The following is a 15836-nucleotide window of genomic DNA, read 5'->3' on the forward strand; positions in this document are numbered from 1 at the left end:
ATGAGGTCAGAGGGCTACAGGAATGACAGGAGGCCATGTATTGAAATGCTCTCTAAAGTAGACAGTGAGCTGGAGGGGTTGAATGGCACCCGTCCATGTCTTTGAGGGAGAAGCCAGTGCAGTGGAAAAAAGGAATGTGTGCATGTGTGTGTGAATATATGGGAGTGTTCCATTTGTAAGAGCAGGTATATGAACTCATGAACGTGTGCACATGAATGGTGCCGTGTGTGTGCATGTATGAATGTACAAGTGTGAGTATGTATATGTATGTGAATATATGTGTGACTATAAGCATAAATGTGGGTGTGTATAGGTATATGTGTGGGCATGCAAGTATGGATGTGTGTGAGGTATGTGAACATGTGTACACTGGTGGGTGGGTGTGTGTATGAATGTGTGTGTATGTGCACATGTATGTGGGGGAGTGGGGAGGAAAGAGACACCTTCATTCATTCAGCAGCCCTGGGATCCTGGTCATTCCAAATGAAACCTAGTTACAGTGTTTGGTCATAGAGTAGTCAGGAGCATGAAGCAAGGAAAAGCCTCAGGTCAGTGCTATCTGGCAGAAGAGGATGGGAAGGAGGATGCAGGACCCCAGCCAAGTAGCTTCCGGGGTCCAGATGGCTCCGCAGAGATGTCTTTGCTCTGAGGCTGGAACATGGACTCATAAATCAAAGGATCAACGACCTGAACTGAAAAGGCCTTAGGAGAGCACACAGGCTCTGATCTACAGGTGAGGACAGGAAGAGAGAGGGGATGGCCAAAGTCACACAGCAAGTTCTGGGCAGAGCTAAAAGGAGAGCTCATTCCACGTTCCGCGCACCCCAGCAAGCATTCTCTGACCAGCCCTCAGTGCCTTGTGCTATAGGAGGACCTCTAACCGCTCACCTCCCTGACTCTAGATCCCCATTCATCCTCCCTCCCTTCTGCCCCAGGAGAACATTTCTAGGTATTATAGTGGCTTCATTACATGAAAGGTTGAGTCAAGGAATCAATTCTACCCACCCAGGAATCTTCAATACCTTTTTAGAATGACAAGGCCTCATCTTACAGCCATTGTTAGGCATTTTTAGGAGTTTCCAGGAGCTCCGAAAGTCCGAAGTGCCTTTGCCCTCACTGCCATCATCCATCGCTCTCTCACCAGGTGCTGAGACCTTAGCATGGCTCATTCCCCAGTGAGTGGCCACATTTCATATGTTTTGGGGACATCAAGGCCTACTTTACAATTATTCTGAAGTAGGAGCCTCCACAGACCCTCAGTATTAGTTGGGGGACTCCCTGGCTTCTTTGACTAAAGCTGCCTTAACAGGAGAATGAAAAAGAATGGGGTAGCTGGGCAGAGAGTGCTACTTTTGGAGAAAAGGAATAGGAAGTGAGTCCCTGGGAAGAAGAAATGGGAGGGCCAAATAGACTTTGCATCCCTAGGAAGTTTATTAGAGATCTGAGTTAAGGCAAGAGGGAGGCTGCTCCTCTGTGTTGTCCTACACCAAAATGGGGTAGAAGAAGGGATGCGTTGAGGGGAGAGGACCCAGGCAGGAAACATGGAGGGAAGAGGGGCTCAGAGATGCTCAGCTTTCTGCTTCTTTATGTTGTTTCTGGGCATGTGAACTGTAGTTTAGCTCCTGCTGGTGGGTGAATATAGGACATGCCAATAATAAATGCAGTGAACTCTAAAGAGCCCAACTTATTTTGCAATCTCTCATGTTTTTGGGGCTGCCGTGTTAATACAGGATGGCTGCCAGGGAGGCCCAGGCTCTCCTGCAGACAATCCCAAGCAGGCTGATAAATTACGAGAACACAGTTTTGTTCCTTAATCCAGCTTGACACAGTTTAACACCCATATCTTGTCTCTATAGTTCCAGTGGTTCCTCAGGTTGGTCTGGTCTCCATTAGGCTTGGCCCTTGGAGACATTCAAAAAAGCAGGCCCAGCACTGTTCCAATCAAAGATGCCCTGATTTTCCATTGCATGGAAGCCCTGGGTCTTCTCTGCAGGGCCCCCATACCTTCTATACAACCCTCAGTTACAATGCAAGGAAATCACTCAGGAAAAAAAAAAAGAGAGAAATAGACTGATAAATCATGACATGTGTAGACTGTGTCACTACTAAAACTTGCTTGGTGATTTGGACTCAACAGTTGAACAAGCTGAGTGGCCCAGAACATAGCAATTTTTGACCCTCTGTTCAAAGTTTAGCCTTGTGTTCTCGGGCAGTCAAGCCAACACTGTCCTGACCTCCCATCTTGATAAAATGGAGATTCCTACTCAGGAGGTCTGGAGCATGGCGCTTTTCATGGCTTACCTGCTCCCAGGTGATGCTGACACTGGCCCACAGACCACACTTGGGGTAGCAAGTTGCAAGTCCATCTATCTCCCTCACTATCTTCGGAATTCCCCCTGCCTCATTAATCCACCTCTTCTAACTAACACTAACCTCTGTTAATTTTAGGACAATGCATCCTCAGTGGGGACAATATCGCCCCCAAGGGGGCAAAAATGTGTTCTTGGTGGGGAGGCAAGAAAAGAGAACTTAATCTTTTGATATACAAAGTACAGATATACATATAGAATGTCTGTGGTATTAAAATTTAATGGGAGGGTGTGATTAGGAAAAACCCTCCAAAAATGCTTCTTCCAAAAATGCTGCCCATGTGCCCCTTCCTAGCTTCCTGTTACCAGTCCCACCCAATTATCTGAACCACAACTGCCCTGTTTCTGCAGGTTCTTAACACCCCTTTTCTCAGAAAACACAGTGTCCATCTGCCTGGCCTGTAATCACTAGTTAACTGCAGTCCCACTTGAAACTGACCCGTGAAAGTCCACATTTAGTGCCCTGATACCTGAGTATAATTACATTTGACATTTTAGTGACAGTCTTAATGAGAAAGGGTCACAAATATAGCTCTGAGTGCTAAAGGGCTTGTCCAGTTTACAAAGTTCAGTCACACATGCTGCTCTGCCCTTCCAACAACCCTGGGGGATGAGCATTAGCATCCTGTTTCATCAGTAAGAAAACCAGGCCCCTCTCCCAAATTGGATGTTCCATCTCCCAACTACACAGATAGGACCCAGTTCAATCACAGCCCCTGTCCAGGCCCCACAGAGCTGTATCTATTCACATTACCTGGGCCTCACAACATTCCTATGAGGTCACCCTTGGGGGAGTGGGCAACAGAGTCAGAAAGAGAAGACTGGGTGCTGGCGGGGGGCAAATATTTTACATTCAAACCTTAGATAGGAAAGGGCAGCAGGTGATACTTGTAAAATGCAGAGCCCCTCTTCCTGAGCAAATGTTCATGGCCATAAAAATCCAAAACAAACAAGAGAAAGGGAGGGAAGCACGTGCCTGGTCACCAGAGGTGAAATTTGCTCTTCAACCATCAATCCTCAAAGTTTTCTGGAGGGTTCATGGAGTCTTTTAACAATCAGCTTATGTCTGATGGCACCAAACCCTCTTGGCAGCTCCCTGGACAGGGGGAAGTTGGCTGTACTATCCTCCATGTCTCTGAAGACCTCTCCCTCCCTTCTAACTTCTCTGCTTCAACCAAAGACTCACATCTGAAAAGGGGTTTGGGGACCACCAGGAAAACATCAGGTCATAATACATCTGTTGGGCACGTGCTATTATTTTATTTTACCAGGTCAAAACACAAAGACTCATATGGTTAACCAAGATGTGGCAGAGCCAGAATTTGAACCTAGGCCCCCACATGTTGAGGTTTCATTCCATTATATGACAACTCTATCCCTTCAATAAGTTGGACCCTAAAACTCCACCCCTACCCAAAGAAAAATCACAAAATACTCAAATTGTTGTTGCTCTTGTTCAGAGTCCAGTTCCACTTGGCCATCCCAGGTTGTTTATTGTTCTATGTCTCTGCTTCCAGTCTAGCAGCCTCCCCCATCAGACTGTGAACTCCCTAGATGCTCATATCTACCTTAGGAAAGGGGAGTTTCTGAAAACAATTAATTCCAATTTCACTTCTCCACTGCCCCTGGGTAGCCAGACCCATGCCAGGAGCTTATAAGCCTCTGTACACCCACCCCCCCAAAAAAGGAGAGCAGAACCTGCTCAACCCCACAAGCTGAAGAGGCTTGGCAAACTGGCACTTGGAGGCCAGAATCCCTGTTTTTTGTTTTTCTTAGGTTTTTTGTTTGTTTGTTTGTTTGTTTGTTTTCCTTTGGAGCTGCAGCAAAGATAAGAAGAGCAATTCCTCCTTCAGTCAAAGCAGGACTCAGTTGGCCAGAAGGCTGCCTGGTTTCCCCGGTGGCCCCACCCACTGTGACTGTATTTTCTTCCTATCTATCTTCCTTCTCCTCAGCCTCACCTCCTGGAAGCTCCCAGCTCACCCTGTCTCAGGCCAGACTCCCCAGCTTCTGACGTTTCTGGGCCTGAGCAAAGAACTGGCACTTCACAGAAGAAGGAACCCTGAAACCTAGCCTTCAGCCCACGGCAGGCAGACACCCAGTCCTTCCAGACAGGAGACGGAGCTGGGAGCCAGCCTTCCAGAGGCTGAAACAGAAATGCCAAGTTTGCTGTTTGCATCCCCAGGATGAGGGCAGGAAGATAAATAATTACATTCCTGGGCAGGAATTAGAACAGAAACTCTAAATTGAGGGCTGGGCAGGGGGCCTGAGCATGTGAGGAGGCCAGAAAGAGAGATGCAACTCTGCACTCCCAGCCAGAGTCAGAAGGGAAAGATGACATTCCAGCATCAGCTGAAGGGCCAAGGCAGCTGGCATGGTCGGCAGAGACTGACGGCTCCAAGTGCAGGCCTTTTGGAGCTTCTGAATACTCCCTATCGGACCCTGACTCCCTTCAGCCTCCAATGTACCCCACAAGGAAATGCCACTGCCATCAGGGCTCTGCTGTGTGCAGCCAAATAAAGCTCCTGTCAGAGGGCAGTGACCAGACCAGGTCACAACCCCAAGACCCAATTCTCTTGCTCCCCACTTTCAGTTCCAAATCGGCCCCCACACAAGAATAACAGCCCATATAGAACCTCTAGCTCTGGTCCCTGGGAGCTTCACAGCCCAGGGAATGGCAGTTTCCTCCCTAGCTTTGCTCCTCCCCAGCAGCAGGGAATCAAATTCCTGAAGCTGCCCCCTCCCCCAGTACTAGAAGGCCAATCAGGCCATGGAGGCCACAGCTGCCACCTTCCTGAAACATACACATGCATATACACACACACACACACACAAACACTCCGTTGTGGCCAGGGGAGGAGGTCTTCATCTATAGCCATGCCTGTAACTCCAACTCAAGAGTGCAGGCTCTGACATGTTCCCTGTCCCTGCAGGTGTCTGTCTGTCTGCAGCTGTCTGCTGTCACCGGTGCATTTGGCAACAATCTGGCTCAGTCCCTCTGCGGTCTCAACTCAGGCTCCCTTCTCCCTCCTGCTCTGGTTTTCAGAGGCTCTATCTCCCTAGAACTCTCTGCCTCTGTCCTTTGTACTGGGCTGATGGGAAGATGAGTAGGACACCTCCCTCAGGTCTGTGCAAAGCAAGGCACTGTCCACCTCGGAACGGTCCACTGCTCTCCCTCCTCCCTACCCAGACCAACCATAGAACCAGGGCAGGGCTGGGTGGGAGACAGAGACCTAGGAACCCAGGCATGGCTAATGCCATTTTCCATATTGCTTCATCATGCCATTCTGATGCCCCAAGCTGCACACACACACAATCCCCCTGATCTCGCTTTCTGCCTGAGGCCAGCATAGGGTCCCTGAACCTGCCCTACCTGCCTCCCCAAACTGCAACCATGCCTTCCTTCCTCCCATCCGCTCTGCATCAACCCCTCCGCACTTGGCTTTACCCCACCCTACCCAGTCCACAGAGCTCAGGGAGTCCCCGGCGCCCCCACCCAGCCCCCAGCAATGGCTCTAGCCAGGCCTCGCATGTGCGGAGATGCAACAGAGTGGTCTGGCGGCAAAGTTCTCCTGCTGCTTTCAACGGTTCCATCCACCCGCCTCTCCATCCTGCTCTCCAGCCTCACACGGACCCCGCTCTCCCCGCTCCCCGCCAGAGTTTCACCCCCACTATCGGAAAAAAAGACTAAAGAAAGAAAAGGAAATCTCTCGCGATAAGGATGGGCGAAAAGAGAAGGGGGTGTCCGCAGGAGCACCTAGGATGAGGGGAGTCTTCAAGTGAAAAAGAAGGGGATGCAAAGTTCCCGGTTCCCTCGGGTGCGTTCAGCCCCGCGCCAAGCTCCCGCGGACACCCGGGATCGCGAAGACGCAGCGCCGGCGACCACTTACCTGGGCGAGGCAGCATCTACCCCCGGCTGGGAGGCACCGAGGCCGGCTCCGCGGGGCGCCCGGGCTCCCCGGCTCGGCCACGCATCCTTCCCCGCCCGAGACAGACTCGAGCTAAACCCTCCGGCGGCTCCGGCGGCTCCGGCGAACGCAGGCAGATGGTGGCCTCGGACGTCCACGCGGGGAGAGCCCTGAGCCGCTTATTCAGTTATATCCATGGCATTTAGCAAGAAGAAGGGGGAAAAAAGCACAACTTGCTCTCTTCTATTCCAGATTAAAGAAAATAATAATAATAATAATCCCTCCCTAGGAGGATGCCGGTAGGATTTTCCGGATCGAAGAACCCCAGGCATTCCCAGGAACCTCGGGCATCTTGGAATGTGGGGTGTCTTCAAGTTCAGACGAGCCTGCGGGTTGTGTATGTGTGAGTGTATGTGTGTCTCAGCGAGAGGGAGCCAGGCACTCACACCCACACGCACACACAAACACACTCCCCCGTACTCCCCGCATGCACACTGCTCCCCACGCGCGCGCGCATACGCGCGTACCCGGTTTCTCTCTCCCCTCCAGACACACACAAACACACATACACACACACACACACACACACACACACACACACACACGGATCACACGCTCCAATCTGGGAGGGAGTCGGGCGGGCTGCGGAGACAGCGCAGGGCCAGCCGTGGAGAAAGCCCAGCGGCCAGAGGCGCCCAGGAACCCGGCGGCCGTGCGCACCGTCCCCGCCGAGCTCTCCGGCGCGGCAGCCCCCAGTGGCGACCGGCGGAGCTGCAGGAGCCGAAGGCAGCCTCTGAGCCCGCTGCCCGGCCCGCTGCCGAGCGCACCAGCTTCCGAGACGACCAACACCGCCGCCGAAACCAGAGGGATTCACGGTCCTGGCAGGGGTGGCGCGGGGACGCACGGAGGGGCAGGAGTGGGCTGGGGCCGCCCTGGCGGAGGGCGGTGGGCAGACCGCGAGCCCCGGAACCGGGAGGGCAGTCTCGGCAGTCCAGCGGCACGGGCAACCCCTGCTGAAGGCAAGCCGGGCGGCCAGGGCTGCACCTCTGCAGCTGGCGCCGGCGCTACCGCCTCACGTGCCTAGCGCGCCCTGCAGCCGTCAGCCCGCCGCCTGCCGGAGGAAAACCCGACCGCGCCGGCCCTAGGCTGGGAGTGGGGGCTGGGACGATCGCCCCCACCCAGTCCTGGGGCCCAGTTCAGATTCTCGCATCCTGGTAAGGGACCTGTGAAAAACGAGCGCCCCGTGTACGCACACACACGCACTTTGACTTTTCATGATTATTACAAGAATCAGTGAGGGGTGCAGTGGCGCCAAGTGTTTGCACAGCATCTTTACAACTCTTCACTTGTTCGATCTTCCCAGCAACCCTCATTTGATGTATAAGGAAACGGAGGCCCCAAAGAGTAAAGTGACTTGTCCAAGGCATGTGGTAGGTAGCGGAGTCCCTACTCAAAGCAGACTGTGAGCTTAGAGTCAGAACACCCGGGTCTGGTCAGGGTCTAATCTTTGGTTATCCTCCCTGCCCACTATAAACAACTAGTTACCGGAAAGGCAGGACCGTCCTCTGCCTTACTGGACTCCCCAAGAGGCATTTCCTTCCTTCTGAAGGAAATGAAATTTTGAGATTCCTGTTAGTACTCCAGCTGGTAAATCCAGGGGCAGGAAGAATGTCAATGTTGCAATCCTTCTCTTCTCTCCTGGTGGCTAACACATCCTGTGCACCTGTCCCGGTTACCCACAGGGAGGCACATGTGGCATGTGGATGTGTCTCTGCAGGATTGGCTCGGCTGGATACATCTGTAACGTACGACCCTGTCTCCGCTCTAAACACATGCATAACTGCAGAAGCCGAGACAGCTGGTCCTCATGTGTGCACCCTCCACATGTGCACCCCGGGAAACTGCCAAACTGGCATGCTGCAGATCCTGGAAGACAGGCCCCTCCCTGCAGGAATTCTGGAAAGCCTGGTGGGGGAGGGGCATAGCTGGGATGAAACTCAAGGTGTATGGGGTGGGCCCTGGAGAGAAGGGATCTAACTCAGGAGTAGGGAGTGAGGGACAGAGGTAGGGAAGAGTCATGAGAAGGAAAGTAATGAGGAAGGAGGAGGTGAGTAAAAGGAGGTGTGGAGTAGAAACTGGGGAGGGCAAGTAGGGAAGAGGAAGGGGAAGGGAAGAAGGAGAGGAGAACAGCAGGGAAACTGCCTTTCTCTTTGCTTACCTGAGGGCTTGCCTACTATTGGCGGGGGCTCCCAGGAAGAAAGGCTTAGGAAGAACCACAGCCCGGGCTCAAGTCTCTGAATTCTCCCAAGGGTTGGGGGCAGTAGGTTAGGTTATCTCCCCTAACCCCCAGTCACCTGTGAGACAACCAGAATACAGCGGCAGGGATAGAACCAAGCTGGCACCAGAGTAGAAATGGAGCTGCTTTTAGAAACTAGTAAAGCATTAGAATGATGTGAATGAGGGATATCAGAAGGATGGACCAATCTCTGCACCAGAGTGAACCCAATACTCCATCAAGAAGTTTTCTCAAGTCAGAAACGTGGATGTTCCATGAAGAGCCAAGACCTGGGTCATTGGCAATTCTGAGAATGACTGGTTTATTTTTCTAATTACATTTGCCCCAGCATAACCTGAGTACTGTGCTGGGGGACAGGTGGCCTGGATGCTCACCATGGCTTTGTATTAACAAGCAATGTGACAAGTCCCTTTCCCTCAAGAGGTTTGGACTGTGCACTTTTTAAGAGCCTTTCCAGCTCTGGGAGCTCCCAAGCAACCTTGACAGATGGAGTATGGTGGGACCACATACATCTTGGGAGGCCAAGAGAAAACCGGTCTACAGTCACCATTTACCATGAAAATCCCCAGAAGATAATCCACAGTTGGATCACGAAAAGGTGAAAGATGGTGGATTTCTTGGCTCCTTGAACAAGCCCACGAAGATTGAGTCAGGGTCACTAACATGGCATCTGGCTTCCTGTACTGGTTACTTACCTCAGAGTTGAGCCAGGGCTTCCCACAGAGGTGATCTCGTCATTCCGGAAGGGGTTGGGGAGTGAAAGCCATTCTAATAATGGGCATTTTGATTCTTCTACATGTTCATTCTGCTAAATAACCCTGTGATGAACATCTTTGTACCTAAGTCTTTGCCCACGTTCTTGTTTTTGTGCTTAAGCTAGACTCCCTGAAGTAGAATCACTAGACTGGAGGGTATGAACATTTTTAAGGTTCTTTGTACATACTTTTTTTGTTTCAGTTTTAGAACCAAGGCACTGAAGTGCAGGGCAGATAAATGATTTCCCAGAGAGCTCCCAGCAGGTGCTTAAGGATATTTTCACACACCCTTTCATGTCTCAATGTGGTAGAGAATGACTGTGCCTTGTGCTGTAGGCTGCACATCAAGGCAGAGCTCCACCCTTGAATATAACTTCAATACACCTAGTAAGAAGAAAGTTTGGGCCCCCTGCCACCCCCAATCAGGACTCACCTTCCCCTCCAGGCCACGCCTGCTCTCCTTGACACCCCTAATCAGCCTTACCCTGTTGTCTGTATGCCTTGGTGTTTTTCACTGGACTATAAACCCCACACTCCTTGGCACACTTCTGGGCACATGGCTGGCTCCCAACCCTCACTTGCTAAATGGAATCTCAGTGTCTGATTAGAAGAGTTCCCAGGAGGGTTTGGGGTAGAGAGGCACTCAGCCTGAAGAGAAGGCTGATTTGGCCTAGGCCTTTATAACCAATGAAAAGACTCCTTTGCAATGAATGATGGTGAGTCTCTCTTCTCTGTATTCACTGAGTATGAAAAGGAGAGGAGATTGGCTTTTTGCAGTGAAGTATTCTGGTTTGATGACAGGACAGAGCCAGGTGAAGCTATGGAATCCCAGGGTGGGGACAATTGAACCTGCTTCATAAAAGAAGGGGTGCAGTCTGTAATCCCAGGGTGTGCTAGATACACTTCTTAAGAGTTTCCCTTGGCTCACTATGGCCTGAAGAGTGACTCTGTGGGCTGGAGAATAAGAAAGATCCTGGGGCACAGTTTCATAAGGTCTTGGGATCTCCCTCCACTGAGTCTATTCCATGGACTGGATGCTGGGAGCCACTCCTGAATTAGCACCTCATTCACTGAACTTCCCCCAGGACCAACAGCCAGCCCAACCCCAGTTTATCCATAGGCCTTGGCCTTAGCCTCACAGAACTTGCACAAATGCATCCTCAGGAGCTGAGGGCCCAGCACCAGGGTGCCCTATCTGGAGATGAAGGGTCAGGTCTTTTATTTCTGCAGTGTCCTCTACCTCTCCTCCCTTCCCAAATGCTGGAGTAAGAAGAAGCCAAAATAAATTCTTATTAGTATGCATATGTATTCCCAAATTCCTTAACAGAATGACTAACACCACCTACAGCCATTAGCTCTGGTTTGTTTTCTAAATCCAGTTTACTTTTCATCATTCAGATCTCTGTTTACCTCTTCCCCTCCCCTAGGCCCAATGGACTCCCTTCACAGACTCACCCTTTTGCCCAAATACCAGGTCTGGTTGTGGGTTCCTGATGTATCAAAGGATCAGACAATACAGGGAAATAATAATCAATCAAAAGGAGGTCTTTACTGAGTATTTTTTGTTTGTTTGTTTGTTTGAGATGGAGTCTCTTTCTGTTGCCCCGGCTGGGGTACAGTGGCATGATCTCGGTTCAGCGCAACCTCTGCCACCCAGATTCAAGCAATTCTCCTGCCTCAGCCTCCGTGGTAGCTGAGATTATAGGTACCCGCCACCAAGCCTGGATAATTTTTGTATTTTTAGTAGAGATGGGGTTTCACCATGTTGGCCAAGGTGGTCTCGAACTCCTGACCTCAAATGATCCACCTGCCTCAGCTTCCCAAAGTACTGGGATTACAGGCATGAGCCAGTGTGCCTGGGCTTTACTGAGTATCTTTTATGTATCTTTTAGCATTTTGCCGAATACTGTAGAGGAGAAGAAAAAGAAGGAGGAGGCAGAGTTTCTCCTTGAAAAGAAAAGACACTTTACTGAGTATCTTTTATGTACCTCCTAGCATTTTGCTAAATACTGTAGAGGAGAAGAGAAAGAAGAAGAAGGCAGAGTTTCTTCCTGGAGAGAAAAGACACACCAATGCTGGCACCATGCCTTGCAGTCTATAGAGAGCATTCCCAAATATTACCTCACTTGTTCATCACAACAATCTCATGAAATAGATCATTATCCCCATTTTACAAACAAAGACAGTGAGTCCCAGATAGGTTAACCTGATGGCTCCAAGCCTTTAGAGCTATTGACTGATGGCACTGTATTTCAAACCAAATCTTCTGACTCCACATCCCAGGCTCCTTCTTGTGAACAAGACAGCCTCTCTAATGCTAGCCTTGATGCCACTAAATGGTGAATTACCTGATGCAGCCTGAAGTGCAGTAGACATGTGGCAAAGAGAAGGACAAGGTGTTCGAGGCCACACTGACAGACACACGGAGCTAGGAGATTCTAGAATTGGGGGCAGTGAGGTAGAAAGAGTTCCAGAAGGGAAGATAGAGGAGCAAATTCTGGTTCTTTAGTGTGACCTGGGGCAACTTTTCTTTTCTCTGGGCCTCATTTTCTCCATCTCTAAAATGAATCTGGGATAAATGGTCTCTGGACTTTAATGAAAAGCATAAAGAAAGCCACTCAATGAAGAACTGAAGACAGCAGATGCCACTGACTTCCCTGGCTTTCTGACTCCTACCAGGGGATTCCTAAAGCTTAAGGGTGATATTGAAGCGAAGAACACTATGGGCTGTGGCAAGTGCTCAGGCACATCTGGGAAGCATCACAGCCCTTAGTGCCCCAGGGCTTCACTGGGCCACCCTGTCCCCCTAGCTCAATTTCCTCTCTTGCCATCAGGCATAAAACAGCAAGAATGCCAGGACTCTAGGCCAGCCACTCCTCTCTGTCCTGGATGAGGATTGTTGTATTCAATTCTCAAAAAACTCTAGCAGGTAGAGTTATTATTCCCATTTTACAGATCTGGAAACTAAGACACAGAGAGGCTCAGTAACTTGCCAGGCCAAAGAGTTGGCAGGTGGCAGGGCCATAATTCTAATCTTGACACTCTAACTTTAGAGCCTGTTACAGAACTGACTGGTTGAGAAGTAAACTTGTTAAATAAGAAAGAATTAAAGGAAAACCATTGTCTCAGTCTCCAAACTGGACAGGGCAAATCCCCCTCTTTTCATTCCAGTTCTTACTCCCTTCCTTTACTTCTCCCTGACTCCTTCTATGTATTGTTGAAACATATAGTCATAGTGTGTGGTTTGTTTTATAATCCAGTCAACTGTGGAAGCACAGCTATCGTCATTTATGTCCCTGCCTTAGCATCCTTCACCCAAGAGATTTATCGCAGCAGGAATTGACTGACTACAGAATTCTTTCCATTCCTTAATCAAGTCCTTGGCTTTCCTTTCAAAGGACTTGTGGAGAATGGAGTAGAAACCAACTCATGTCTGCAAAACAGTAATTCCATTTAATCTAATAAAACTGTCTTTGTGGGTTCCATGTGAAAAGGACAGGACAGGATTAAGGGAAAGAGAAGCTGTGGTCCCATCCTCCACTCTGGAAGAGCTGATCAACTGTGTGTTCAAAAGGCTGCCACATAAGAGAATAAGTTAAAAACAGAAAGTTTGGGGAAATTCTGTCTTTCAAAAAGAGGAAGATCACCTCCTAGCAGAGAAGACAAGACTTCAAGGAATCTTGAAGGTGGATAACACTTGAAGGATGGTTAGCATTTTTGGTAGGTGAAGAGATGAGAAAAACCAATAGTCCAGGCAGGAGTAATAGTCCAGGCAAAGGCAAGGAGGCAGGACAGTAAAGCAGCTTTGGGGGCATGAGGAGTTCTCTGGCATGACCAAATCCCAGGGCAGAAGAAGGCCTAGAGGTCAGGAATGTTGGCTCTGTTACAGTCTCTGGGTTTAAATTCAAGTCCCCCACCTCTAAAGGAAGTTACTTGAGGCCAGCTACAGAACCTCTCTGTGCCTCCGTTACTTCGTCAGTAAGGCAGAAATAACAATGACTGTGTCACAAGGTGGATGAAAGGATTAAATGGCATGAACGACTTTAGAATATTGAGTGGTTCATAGTAAATTTTCAAGAAGTGTTAGTTGTTGTTTTACCATGATTCTTACTAAGAACATAGTGGGAAGTAAGAGTGCAGAGTTGGTTGACACTACCTTGAAGACAAAGGCAATTTGTCTAGATTCGTTTCTGCAGGTAAATGGGCAAAACTGCAGGGTTTGAGCAGATCTATGCAGGGGTTTGGTGGTTGCACTCCTAGAAGAAGGAACTGAAGAAAAAGAAAACAGTTATAAGTTAATTGAAAGAGCCCAGGAAAAAGGGAAAAACAGGGTCATCTCAAAGTCTATCATGCTGACGATACAAAGAGGTGAGTGTCAGAAGTAGAATGGACTAGACCCTAGAGGTGATCAAGTCTGGGGAAGAGGAGAGTGTGGTCAAAGCAACTTTATGAAATAAAGTTCACCGGACTGGATGAATGGTTGATATCCTTTGGAAAGACTGGGAAGATGAGGGAAACTAGGGGAAGATGAGAGAAACTAGGGGAAGAGGTAGAGAATAATGAGTTCCACATCAGACGTGTGGAGCTAGAGAGCTCAGGAAAACCCAGATCCTCTTGTCCTGAGCATGATTCAACAAAGGGTCTGTAACAAATGGTCAGGGGTAGAATGGAGGTGAAGATCATATAAATGGAGAAAATTCACAGGGAGAAAATGTAGGGTGAGAAGTAGGTGGGGGTTAGAAACCTAACCTTACTCAGCTTACCTCCGTACATGGTCCTGTGCTAACCCTTTTACTCATATGATCTGTGATCCTTCTTGCAAGCAGAAATTGGTTAACCCATTTTGTGGATAAGGAGACTGTGGCTCAACAAGATTACAGTCACTCTGTCAGTTAGAGTACCCAGGTAAGGAACAGAGAAGCTCATAGAGGAATCCAGGAAGAAAAGGTCCTTGGAGCTTTGCTTCGCAAATATTCCATGCCAAGGCTCACATAGAAAATGGTATTTATATGGCATATGGAGGATAAATAGAGAGGCTGCTTTTCACCAAAGATGATTTGCCCTCCAAACTCCCCTGACTCCATGTGGCTGGTCCTAGTACTAAAGGAATGATCTTAGCACAGTAATACACAGTGGTGATATTAACAGTATCTAACAATTGGTACAACCCAGGTATAAACCAGCAAGAGCAGAAGCCCTGTGCCACACCAAACATCATTCTGTCTCTGCTACATATTGAGGAGTTTCATCTTGGGGTCCTGGAACAAGGACTTGGGTAGCCAGGTGGGGGAAAGGGACACGTAGGGTGCTCGGGCAGTGAGACAGAAGTATTTCTGTATTTTAATCACCCATATGTCTGAATGTCTCATCACAGCCCAGCCTGGGACCAATCTGCAGCACTCTCGTGAGCCATACACACCAGCTGGACCCCTGGCTCTGAATCTGGTTAAATAGTGTATATGACCTGGCAGAGGAGTAGGTCTAGGAGGATGGGGACTGACGAAGCAGAGCTGCTAGGTTTGGGAATTTGAAGGTCATTGGTGGCCTTTAAGAGAGCAATTTTTGCGGAGTTATGGGTGTGGAAACCAGATTGCTAGTGGTTGGGACTGAGTGGGAGGTGAGGAAGTAGAGGCGGTGAGCGTATAATACTTTTTTGAGAAGTTTAGCTGTGAAAGGAGGGTGGAAGGTGGGATGGGAGCTCAGGAGAAATCAGAGTAAAGGAAAGACTTTCTTGGGGGTGGGAGACATTTGGGTGTAAGCCAGGGTGAAGCAGCCAGTTTAGAGAGGGAACAAGGGAAAGAGGCTCTTGGGGAGGAGCAGGGAGGGTTCAGGCATGAACCCTGGCAGGAAGAAATGGTCCTTCTTTCTCAGAGACCAGAGGCAATAAACAAAGCATCAGGAGATGACAGAGACATTTTGAGGTGAAGAAAAGTAAAATATGGTCTGGGTCTTGCAAGTTGAGAGATACGGGTTGAGGAATTGGGATTTGAGGGAAAAAGAAGGTTGGAGCAGCCCCTTGGGATGAGATTGGCAGTCAGTCAGAGGATGAACATAGATATTTCAGGCAGAAGGGAGGCCTGTGGTTTTCATTACATTGTGGTGGAAACTCAGCGAGGTTGTGGGACTTTGTCCTGCAATTTGCCAACCTGGGAACAACAGAAAGAACCAACATGCACATGCTCTAGGATTTGGGGTTAGTCAGGGGGTGGGGATGTATCAAATGTGCAGTGAACTGAGGGTCTTATAAAAGATGGATTGTAGGGTCCTGGGTCAGTAGGTGACTAAGGATAGTCAGGGAATATTGGACAGGGAGTCAGTGGGCTTGCTCTGAAAAAGAACTGGGGGTTCAGTAGACATAGAGTGAGAGATGGAAGGATGGGAATTTGTGGCTAGAGCAAATGGAACCCCAGGGTCTGGACTCTCTTGGGGTATTAGGCTATTCCCCCAAGCATTCCTTCCCAGCTTTCACTCAACCACAGCATTCTCCTTATCCCTCACCTCCACAAGTTAA

At 49.4% G+C, this 15836-nt stretch overlaps 1 protein-coding gene across 1 annotated transcript in view; it reads right to left on the bottom strand.

Moving 5' to 3' along the window:
- Positions 1-7130, bottom strand: part of LRFN2 (leucine rich repeat and fibronectin type III domain containing 2) — a 193951-nt gene extending 186821 nt beyond the window's left edge. The window contains exon 1 of the mRNA XM_025383431.1: positions 6257-7130. The gene's annotated coding sequence lies outside the window, so the exon portion shown is untranslated. The remainder of the gene's footprint in view (positions 1-6256) is intronic.
- Between the last annotated feature and the right edge of the window lie 8706 nt (positions 7131-15836).

This window comes from Theropithecus gelada, chromosome 4, assembly GCF_003255815.1.
Source record: "Theropithecus gelada isolate Dixy chromosome 4, Tgel_1.0, whole genome shotgun sequence".
Classification (NCBI taxonomy): domain Eukaryota; kingdom Metazoa; phylum Chordata; class Mammalia; order Primates; family Cercopithecidae; genus Theropithecus; species Theropithecus gelada.